Source organism: Taudactylus pleione, unplaced genomic scaffold, assembly GCF_031769625.1.
Source record: "Taudactylus pleione unplaced genomic scaffold, aTauple2 ptg000279l, whole genome shotgun sequence".
Lineage (NCBI taxonomy): Eukaryota > Metazoa > Chordata > Amphibia > Anura > Myobatrachidae > Taudactylus > Taudactylus pleione.
In genome coordinates this window covers 1,043,699-1,055,319 of record NW_028284681.1, presented here as the reverse complement: position 1 = coordinate 1,055,319, position 11,621 = coordinate 1,043,699, and the positions used below count along the sequence as shown (strand labels likewise).

The window sequence follows — 11,621 nt, the reverse complement described above, 5'->3', positions numbered from 1 at the left end:
TGCTGTCTCCGTGTTCGTGCTATGCATGGAGGCTCTAGCGTGGGCCATAAGGGCAAATCCAAATATCTCCGGTGGGATACTGAATATAAATTAGCCCTCTTCGCTGATTATCTGTTAGCAATTGTCAAAACCCTACGGTCTCCCACCCAAACGTGAAAGAATTTCAAACTTTTGGTGAACTCTCCTTTTTTTAAAAATCAATTCTAAATCAGTATCGATTAATCTTACTGTGAATACTTTGGTTCTTTCTGGTACGCAACAGGCCTTTGCCTTTAAGTGGCATCCCTCGCATTTAAAATGGAGTGCTCCTCCCCAGAGACTTCTCTAAGGTACACTCACTAAATTTTGTTCCTATACTTAAGTAAATCCGACCGGAGCTTACTTCAAGGGCAGCTTCTCCTCTTTTAAGGGACTTGTTGTCTTTTGCTCTCTGAGCAATTCGTATTATTTTCAACCTCTCCCACCCATGTAGTATCCGCTATATATACACTATTGATTAAAAATCGCTTTTCTACATTGACAAACTTTACTAAAAAATGGGAGAGACCTTGGTACAGAAATTAGCGATACCCAATAGCCATCTATTTTTGAGAAGTCATAAAGTAGCTCTACCAACATACTATTGAGATTTATTTTAAAGTATATGAATGCCGTCTAGTCGCTATGAAAAATAATTGCTTTCCAATCGAATCGTGTGGTTCTAAAGCACAAAAAGTGATTTTATGTAAAAAAAAAAAACGATTGAAGTTTAACTATTAGAGTAAAAAGCATAAAATATACAATAAGTACAGCCAATACATACGCAAGCGCCCTGAATCCAGCATACAGTCATTCAGTCTTGAAGTCTGCGGTCACACAAAGGAGATGACTGAATGCTGGAGCCAGAACTCAGGCATATATACAGTTCAGGTTACATAGATAACAAAGAAGACAAGTTTAGCAGGTTTTCATTGGTTCCGGCTTCAATTCAGTCTGGTATGGTACAGGTCTTTGGTCAGTTCATACGGTGTCATCAGAGGTAGGGGTCAGTTCTCCAACAGTTTCATTGTGTATCTTCCCGTCGAAGAACTAGTTCTAACACTACATACAGAAAATAGCATTCTAATCAATAACTCCCTATCATCCATAACTAGCGTACACATGATGCGATCTCTTTGCCGATAGAAACGGATGTCTACAAATAAACAGGGATTTAGTATGATACCAAACATGACATGTCCACTGTATCCCGAACCTTAGATCTCTTTTAAATACATCTTACATCGTAATTTTTAGCTAACAATACCTTTAGTAACTCTGGTTATTAACTATAATGTGTGGGAACCATTTTATAAGTGCGTGTGTGTGGGTGCATATATGTGTGTGCGTTCGCATGTAATTGTGTTTGAATTCGCATCAGCATGCAGTAGCCAGTCACATGCTTTTAGACAAGGGAGGATAGTATCATCTAACCTATAAAGGAAGTTTGGGGAAATTGAGACTACATTATCTATGATGTTTGATGTAACATTTACAATACGTATAATTATATATAACACTAAACCTATTCACATTTTATTACCTGATGGTACTTTCAATTTCAGGATTATAATGCAGTTCTTTATTGATCTTGATACCGGTACTTCTCACCACCATTATGGTCTCATTATCAATGTTTACCTCGGTGGGACGTTTTCCACACTTCAACACAGTAGGAACACATCTGACACAAACCAATTATTAAAATGACACCAAGTATAAGAATAAGGAGCTTACCTATACTAGCAATCATTTCCTGTACCCACTCTCCTAGACCGGACCACCATTTTACAGGGTTCAACCATGAGAACCATTTCTCTACCTCTTCCTTCGTATCATACAGTGAAGAATTATGATTCTTCTGAAATTCCCATTTCAGTTGTAGGATTTCATCCATTCTCCTGTCAATCACCTCTTTGGGGTCATCACTATTATTGGTGATGTATGTGCAACACTTGACACCAAATTGGGTGGCCAAAGTCACACAATATCCACCAGTAATAGATGTGAGATAATTTAACACTAGTCTCTGTGGTACTAACTCCTTTTTATAAGCCTGTAGCTCCTTACCCGCATACCTGAAAGTATCATTATACATCTCGGTGATGTCTATTAATTTAGCCAGGTCTTGGATATACTACCATAATCTGGAAGCCAGTGGTTTCACTAACTAACTGTGTGGCTATATGTTCATCACCAGGGATCATATTTCTTTTGTCACGATGTTCATACTGCGTGTGTATGTATGGAGGTGATGTAGTTCTATGGATACCAATCATTTTGTCATGTGTAAGGGTCATCACCTCTGGGACCAATTTGCCTATAAAACACAAACCCTTGAAACTCGGGGATAACCAGGAATAAGCCTTTCTTCCACAAACATAATACATATTATCTGGGAGGACATAAGGTACACTATGATCCTGGATGATATTACCCCCTATGCCTATTGTCTCCATCTGCTCAAGACACATTTCAGCCTGAATAATGTTTCGACAATAACCCATAGGAACTTTTCCAATAGATACCACACTTGGTTTGTTCATATGTCCTCGTCTCTGATGTTCATCACTATCCCTGGTTATCGGTGACTTTTAGAGTCTCCTGTCACTACTGGTGTGGTGAGCCATTGTCTGATCCAATAAGTCTGCTTCCCAATTCTCCAGTCTCTCTGTGTGAGATGTTTAGACACAACAAAGATCGATCTATGAAGTATTGGCAGAGTTTTAAACTAGATATATTATACTTTCCGTCTATGTACTCCCTCCCTGTAATTCAAGGACCTCAGAAAGATTTAATGGGAATGGTACTAATCCTACATTATGTTGTCCCTGAGGCACGTGAGAGCACACCCAACACTCAGTCTGGTTTAAGACCTTACCCACTAAGGAATGGTAATCCTCTAAAGGATGCCCATCCAAATACAGATTATTCTTGGACTGGCATCGTTGGATGCATTTCTTGTCCACTAAGGACCCACAGTACTCACAGATACAATATTCCTCAGACAATAGCCCCTCACACTGCCTCCGAGTTCCATAGCTAGCAGATCTCTTCACAATCCCTGAACTGAGTTTGACAATATGCTCCCCTGATTGTACTATCGATCCCTCCTCCGACTTCACTTTATCGACATCACTATCTGCCTCCCTCTCCGTCATCTGTCCTCCATCACAGAAATAGGGAGTCCTGAAACAAAAAAAATGAGGAAAACCCTGGGACAATAAAGAAAAACAAATCGCCACTCCATTGCTGGGATAGTAGTCTGTACACGTCTCTGGCTCAGGTGTTCTCGCTGCAGTCTCTAGTCCTCCCGGTACAGGTTCGCGATTGACAGGTCTACGTTGTCAGTCTCGACTTCGTCTTGTACCTTCCTCGGGTGGTTGACTTTTCTGCAGTGAGTGGAATGGACCCAAGTATCTCTTTCTGCTACTTTCAGAGATGTGGTACTGGTCATCAACACCTGGTAAGGCCCTTCCCAATGGTCTGTTAAACAACCTGAGCGTAAGAAATTACGGATCATAACATATTCTCCAGGTTCAACATTATGACAGTTTGTTTCTGGCTTACCAGGTAACAGCATTTTGAGTTTCTATTGCTGTTGTTTTAGTTGTCTGCACATTTTGTTTTAATATTTCTTTATTGAAGCAGAATAATTGTATACAAAAATACAAATGTTACAAGTATCAAAATAATATTAATATAAACAGTGGCATATTTCTGGTATTTATACAGAAAAATCAACATCTGAAAACAGATCCAGTAATGAATCAGAAAGTATACGTGCCAATACATCACTGCAATACAATTAATAAAACATGAATAAATATATAGACAATACTAACAAAATCGTATTGGATATAGATATAAATATAAGCCCGGGTTCTTGACACTTTTTTTTTTCTCCCCATAACGCTCAATGAAATAATTTTATACCTTAAAATAATATTGGAGGATCATTTAAACAAATACGTGTTTCTAAAACACTTGTCTAATTGTTCTTTTAATGGTTGGGATAAGGTTTCAATGTAGCTTTCGCAAGTGGAGAAAAAAAGTTCAGTGAACCTCTCTTTCTGCAACATGGCCTACAGCCATTCCATACGAAAAATATAGAAAAGCTTTCCTTGAAACATCATAAATGTAGGTGCTGTAGTTTGCAACCACACCTGAAATATACATTTCTTAGCCACCGCTGAAATAATAATCAGTAGCTTTTTAACCCCTCTTGGTACTTTGGTTTCCTTAGGTGTAATGCCGAATATTGCCCATTCGGGTGTTAATGGCAGGCAATTCACCAAATATTTATTTACATAGTTCCCCACCATAACCCAAAAACCCCGTATGATTGGACAGTTCCATAAACAATGCATCAATTCTGCATCCTGTGCTCTGCAACGGAGACACTTGGAATTCTCTAACAATCCCATTACATGTTTACAATGAGGGGTAAGATAGGTCCTGTGTAATATATTCAGAAAGAGTTCTGCGTAAGAGGCTGCTGATATTAACTTGACCGATTGTTCAAATGAATGTAATAGGTACTCTATTGGTAAGGACGGAAAGTATTCTTTCCATTGTGCCAAACCTGTGTGTTGGGTATTATAATCTAGAGAGTTATGTAGGAACAAGTAGTGTCTTGATATAGCTTTATTTTGGGGATTTTCCGTATTGAGTAGATTATCTAAGTCATTAATATAATCATTCGGAGCTAATTTTCTGAAGAGTTGAGCTATATAGTGTTTTATTTAAAAGGATGATAGAGGAGATGAACTGACCATTGGATATTTATCTCTTATTTGTGTTCATGTTTCGGTTTTCTTAAAGTGCTATCGGTGAAACGTCGGATGGAGGTGGTTCCACTTCTGTGCCATAAGGTAAAGGGATATCCAGCCTCACCATTTTGGATATTTGGGTTGCATATAAATGAAAGGTGTAAGGAAAAATATGGATTTAATGCATGTTTGTGCTGTAGAATATGCCATAGTTTTCTGGTAGTCATCAGAAGGGGATTAATCTGAATCGATTCCGGTATTTCCTCATCGTGTAGGTGTATAAAAGATATAATATTAATTTTATCTAGAAAGGCTGCTAGTGTCGTATTGTTTTTTGTTGTGAATCCAATCCCTTAGATAACGAATATGTGCAGCATGGCTATACAAAGTAATGTTTGGCAAATTGATACCCCCATTTGATTTATGTTGTTGAAGTCGCACCATGCCAATTCTGGCCATACCCCCCTTCCATATAAATGTTCTCATCAATTTTTCAATTTCTAATGTGTCCCTTTTGGTCAATAACATGGGAAGAGATTGGAGTGGGTAAAGGAGTCTGGGAAATAATATCATCTTTTTCTACTTCAGGGTCCTTAGGGGTCCACAAGGTTGACCTTGGGGTATAGCTGGATCTGGATCCACAGGCACCACGCAGTTAAAGCTTTGCTGCTCCCAGGATGCACTTGGGTCCATCCTCCTCTATACCCCGCTCCCAGGCACCTCAGTTTTAGTTGGTGCCCGGCCCGAGTCGGGTCACTGTGGGCAGTGGGGCTGCATAAGCAGCCCCATAACTTTATTTTTATTTTTTTAAAGAAGAAGATTTTATTTATTTTTACTCTTCAGAGCGGCAGCATCATACTGTCCATCTGGACGTAGATGGGGTAAGAGGCGTAAGAGAGCTGGCATTCAGGTGAGACTTAGGTCTCATCCTTTCAATCCCTCTCTCCCTAGTTTATTCTTGGCTAATGTCAGATCTCTCCACAATAAAATGGATGAGATTAGACTTGGACTGAATTGTAATCAGTCTCTTAATGATATTGACTGAGTCCTGGCTGAGCGACAGTGATTTGGATTATCCTTTCCAGCTACCAGAAAGAACTCTGTTCCGGGCGGATAGGACCTTGGAGTCCGGAAAAAAGAGGGGTGGTGTCCATGATAAATAGTGCATAATTGTTATTATGATTGAGTCGCAGTGTACAGTTGATGTAGAGTTTATGATACTTAAATGTAGTCCTTTTAATTTCCCCCCTGGAATTTTTTGTAGTCTTGTTAGCAGTAGTATACATCCCGCCTCAGGCTAATGTCTCATTAGCTTTGGATATTTTGGTTAATTATTTCTCAAAACATTTGTCTCTATATCCAGATTGTGCTTTTATTATTGCCGGTGATTTTAATCAGGCTAATTTGAAGGTGGTTTTTCCAAAATTAATTCAGAATGTGGAGCTGCCAAAGTGTGGTTCTAATATATTAGACCACATTCACACTAATGTTAAGAATGCGTATAAAACTTCTTTGTGCCCTCATATAGGGCTGTCCGATCATGTATCCTTTTTTTTAGTGCCAAAGTATCTTTCTCTGATTAGGCGATCTGGTGCGGTTATTAAGAATGTTACTGTTTGGCCGGAGGGGGCCTTACTGAAACTACAAGGCTGCTTGGATTGTACCGAGTGGGATTTGTTTTTAGAGGAAGATAGAATGGGTTCTGATATAAATGTGGACCAGTTAGCTGCTATGATTTTATTGTATCTGAACCTTGGATGAATGGCAATGTATGTTACTTGTTACGAGATAGAGATCTCGCCTTTAAATCAGGGGATTGTTTAGCATATTCCACTGCCCAGTCTGATTTGAAGGGTATTGGACTGGCTAAAAAGGCCTACTCTGATAGGATAGAGTGTCATTTTAGTGAATCTGGTGATTCTACGTCCCTGTGGCAGGGCATTAAACACCTAACCGATTATAAAGCTTTGAATTCAGGTGGTCCTAAGGTGGGTGGCTCTTCGGCTGACGCATTTAATAAGTTTTATGCTAGGTTTGATATGGTAGATAATATCTGTGCTATCCCGATTAAAAAACTAAAAAGGGATCCAGGGGGTTCTTGGATCTTGGAAGAGGCCGATGTCAGGTCTTGCTTGCGGGGAACCAGTTCTAGGAAGGCTGCTGGTCCTGATTGTATTCCCGGCAAAGTTTTGCGTGAGTGCGCTGATCAATTATCTGGCATTCTCACGATTATTTTTAATTTGTCCCTTGCTCAAGGTATTGTCCCGGGTTGTTTTAAGACCACCACTATTATTCCAGTTCCTAAATCCACGTCCATTTCTGGTTTAAATGATTTTCGCCCTATTGCCCTTCATTAATCATGAAGTGTTTTGAGCATTTGGTTTTGGTACGCCTTAAGGGTAGCATCCCAGATGCTTTTGATAATTATCAATTTGCATACAGATCTAATAGATCTACTGAAGATGCTGCCCTTATGGTTCTTCATAAGCTACTGTGCCATGTACTCTGCTATCTGTATCCAATTCCTCCTCCACTCAGTGTATACCTGATCCACTGCTTTGCCCCCTTCTTCCACCTTTATAATTTCCCCCTTATCTCCTCCACCTCCTCCTTCCTTTATCTCCCCTCCTCTGTCTGCCTTCCTCCCTCTCCTCTCCCATTACTCCACATTTGTTCTCTTCTACCCCACCTGGGTCCTACTACCCCACCGCTAATCCTTCCTCCAAGCCTCCTCTCTCTGCCATGCCACCCCACCTCCACCCACATCTCATTAAATTCCCTCCCTTCCCACCACCTCCAGGTCCCCTTCCCAACACTGGTGCCGCACAATCTCTCCACTACATTCATCTTGATCACCCAAATTAATCTCACCTTCTCGTCACAGCAACCCTGATAATCTCATTCACATCTCTCCCATAAACACTGTCCCTCTATCTTGTGCCCTCTGGAATACCAGATCAGTCTGTAATAAACTGGTTCCCACCCATGACCTTTTCATTTCCAAAACTTGCATCTCCTCGCCATTTCTGAAACCTGGATTTCACCCTCTGACACCACTTCCCTTGCAGCTCTCTCTTCTGGGGGCCTCACCTTCTCTCACACACCTCGCCCTGGGGGTCGCCATGGTGGTGGTGTGGGGGTCCTTCTATCCCCAGGTTATTCCTACCAACTCCTACCCTCTGAACCATCCCTTACATTCTCTACATTTGAGGTTCATGCTATATGCCTCTTCCAACCAGTACACCTGCGAGTAGCTGTCATTTACCGTCCCCCTGGCCCTCCCTCTAAGTTCCTTGACAACTTTGCTTCCTGGCTCCCTCACTTTCTCTCCTCTGACCTCCCCTCCATTATCCTTGGTGACTTCAATTGATATCCCCACAGAATCCTCTGCCTTCAAACTCCTTACCCTCACATCTTCATTTGGTCTCTCACAATGGACCTCCTCACCCTCACATGTGAGTGGGCACTCACTTGATTTAGTCTTCACTCACCGCTGTATTATTTCTAATTATTCCAACTCCCCATTCCCCCTCTCTGATCATCACCTTCTCTCTTTTAACCTATCTCTCTCTCCCTCCCCTCCTCTACCTCTGAAGGCCACCATCACTAAGCGTAACATTGAGGCTATCAATGCTGTTTCTTTATCTTCCCTGCTTGACTCGCTTCTCTCCCCTATCCTCTCTTCTCTCCTGCTCTGAACATGCTGCTTCCCTATACAATGCCTCCCTTACTTCTATTCTGGACTCTGTTGCACCGGCAATCACTACTCACCCTCGCAGATCCACACTACAACCCTGGCATTCCAAATGCACCAGATATCTGCAAAAGTGTTCAAGAACCGCTGAGCGACAGTGGAGAAAATCACACTCTAAGGCAGATTTTCTCCACTTCAAATTAGGGATGTGCAGGCTCGGTTCTACTCGGTTCCATTCGGTTCTTTTTACCGAATCTTATTGGCTATCCAAAACTCGTGACAGCTGAAACCCAATAAGATCCGGTAAAAAGAACCGAACGGAACCGAGTAGAACCGAGCCTGCACATCCCTACTTCAAATATGCTCTCATCCTACAGTGTTGCCCTTTCCCTATCTAAACAGTCCTATTTCAAGAACCTCATTTCCTCCCAGTCCTCAAATCCCCAGCGTCTCTTCACCACCTTCAACTCCCTCCTCTGTCCACCCCCTCCCCGCCTCCCCTCCTCACTCACTGCCATTGACTTTGCTACCTACTTTACATCCAAAATCGATTCCATATGTCAGGACATCACATCCCACCAGTCCCCCTGCTCTACACCTCCTTCTTTCCCTGATCACCCATCTCCATCTATTTCACAGACTCTGACAGCCTGCTCCCCTGTATCTGGAGAGGAAGTCATGGCTCTCATGCAGTCCTCCTCCCTTTTTACCTGCGCCGTTTACCCTATCCCTTCACGTCTCCTCCGCTACCTCTCTCCATGTGCCTGTTCCCATCTTGCCCATCTCCTCAATCTCTCCCTTTCATCTGGCACTGTCCCTTCTGCATTCAAACATGCGATAGTCTCCCCCATTCTTAAAAAACCTACCCTTGATCCCAACACTCTCTCCAACTACCGTCCCATCTCTCTCCTCCCTTTTGCCTCCAAGCTCCATGAGCATGTTGTTTACAAATGCCTCACCACCTTTCTTTCCTCCCACTCTCTGCTTGATCCTTTTCAGTCTGGCTTCCATTCTCTCCACTCCACTGAGACTGCCCTCACAAAAGTCAGCAATGATCTCCTTGCTGCCAAATCCAAGGGCCATTACTCCCTGCTTATTCTCCTTGACCTCTCTGCTGCCTTCGACACTGTTGACCACCCTCTCCTGCTGCAAATCCTTCACTCCCTTGGTTTACGTGACACTGCTCTCTCCTGGCTGTCTTCATACCTCTCAGACCGGTCTTTCTCGGTATCTTCTCATGACTCCTCTTCCCCACCACAGCCTCTTACAGTAAGTGTTCCCCAAGGTTCCGTTCTTGGACCTCTACTATTCTCCCTCTATACGTCCTCTCTAGGTGAACTCATCAGCTCTTTTGACCTCCATTATCCTCTCTATGCTGATGATACTCAGATCTACCTTTCCTCCCCTGACCTCTCCCCCTCTCTCCTCACTCGTATCTCCAACTGTCTCTCTGCTATATCTTCCTAGATGTCCCAGCGATTTCTTAAACTTAATATGTCTATGACTGAGCTGATCATTTTTCCACCCTCCAACATAACCTCACTTCACACTATTTCTTTAACAATTGATGGCACAACTATATCTTCTAGCCACAAAGTGCGCTGTCTTGGAGTTATCCTGGACTCCTCCCTCTCCTACAAACCACATATCCAGAGCCTCTCACAGTCCTGTCGCTTCCATCTCAAAAATATTTCCAAGATTAGACCCTTTCTCACCCAGGATGCCACCAAAACCCTCATACACTCACTGGTCATATCCAGATTGGACTACTGTAACCTTCTCCTATCTGGCCTCCCCAACTCCCATCTCTCTCTTCTCCAGTCTGTCCTCAATGCTGCTGCTTGACTCATCTTCCTCTCCAAACGCTCTACATCTGCCTCCCCTCTCCTACAAGCCCTCCACTGTCTCCCCTTCCCTTTTAGAACCCAATTCAAGGTTCTCACACTTGCTTACAAAGCCCTCACCCATTCCTCTCCCATTTACATCTCTGACCTCATCTCCCTCCACTCTCCTGGCCGCCCCCTTCGCTCAACCAATGCACGCCGCCTCTCATGCCAACTGATTACTTCCTCCCACTCCCGCCTCCAAGATTTTGCCCGTGCTGCTCCCGACCTTTGGAACTCTCTCCCTCTCCCTATCAGACTCTCCTCCTCTTTGCAATCCTTCAAACGGGCTCTCAAGACCCACTACTTCATCAAAGCCTTCCAGCTCCCATCCTAACTTGCTGCAACATGCTCCCTCCTCCGTTTACCCCATCTGTGTCACACCTGTTTGTCTGCCCCTCCCCTTTAGAATGTAAGCTCTTACGAGCAGGGCCTATACCCTCTTGTGCTTCTACTTACTTTACATTCATCTACTTCTTACCCCCCACCAGGGCACCTAACACTTGGTTGCTTATCTAGGTGTTAAGGTCACTTATGTATCAATTTATATTATCCATGTCCTTGTCCTATTTTTTACTGTAAGTCAGTTGCCAAATTATTTGTTGATGTACTTTGTAAGGCGCTGCGGAACACTTGTGGCGCCATATAAATAAAGGATAATAATAATAATAATCTAGAGAACAGGGATTCATATGTTAGACTGTTGTTCGTAGACTACAGTTCTGCTTTTAACACCGTAGTACCATCTTTATTTATTGCAAAATTGTTAGCAATCGGTTTTGATGCGTCTATCTGCAATTGGTTGCTGGATTTTCTGTCTGACCGTTCGCAGTCGGTTAGGTTGGGGGATCTGTTTTCATCTCCAATTGTTGTGAACACAGGAGTACCCCAAGGTTGCGTTCTTAGTCCCTTCCTTTATTTCTTGTATACTTCAGACTGTGTTTCCAGTTCTGGATCTAATTTTATCGTGAAATTCGCTGATGATACTACAATTGTAGGTTTGATTACTAATGAAGACGAGGATAGTTATAGGGCGGAGGTAGATCAACTTACTAGATGGCGTGAGGAGAATAAGTTGTTGTTAAACAGTAAAAAAACTAAAGAGGTAGTGATTGATTTTAGGAGGTCAAAGAAAAGTGCTCCCCGTCCCTTATTTTTGAATGGTGTTGAAGTTGAGAGGGTGGGTGGTTTTAAGTTTCTTGGTATCAAATTTTCGGAGGACTTGTCGTGATCGTCACATGTCTCTTCTGTGGT

The 11,621-nt window shown here is 42.5% G+C and overlaps 1 protein-coding gene across 1 annotated transcript in view; it reads left to right on the top strand.

The window, feature by feature from the left end:
- Positions 1–4,840: 4,840 nt before the first annotated feature.
- ZNFX1 (zinc finger NFX1-type containing 1) overlaps positions 4,841–11,621 on the top strand; it is a 58,308-nt gene continuing 51,527 nt past the window's right edge. The window contains exon 1 of the mRNA XM_088481891.1: positions 4,841–4,892. The gene's annotated coding sequence lies outside the window, so the exon portion shown is untranslated. The remainder of the gene's footprint in view (positions 4,893–11,621) is intronic.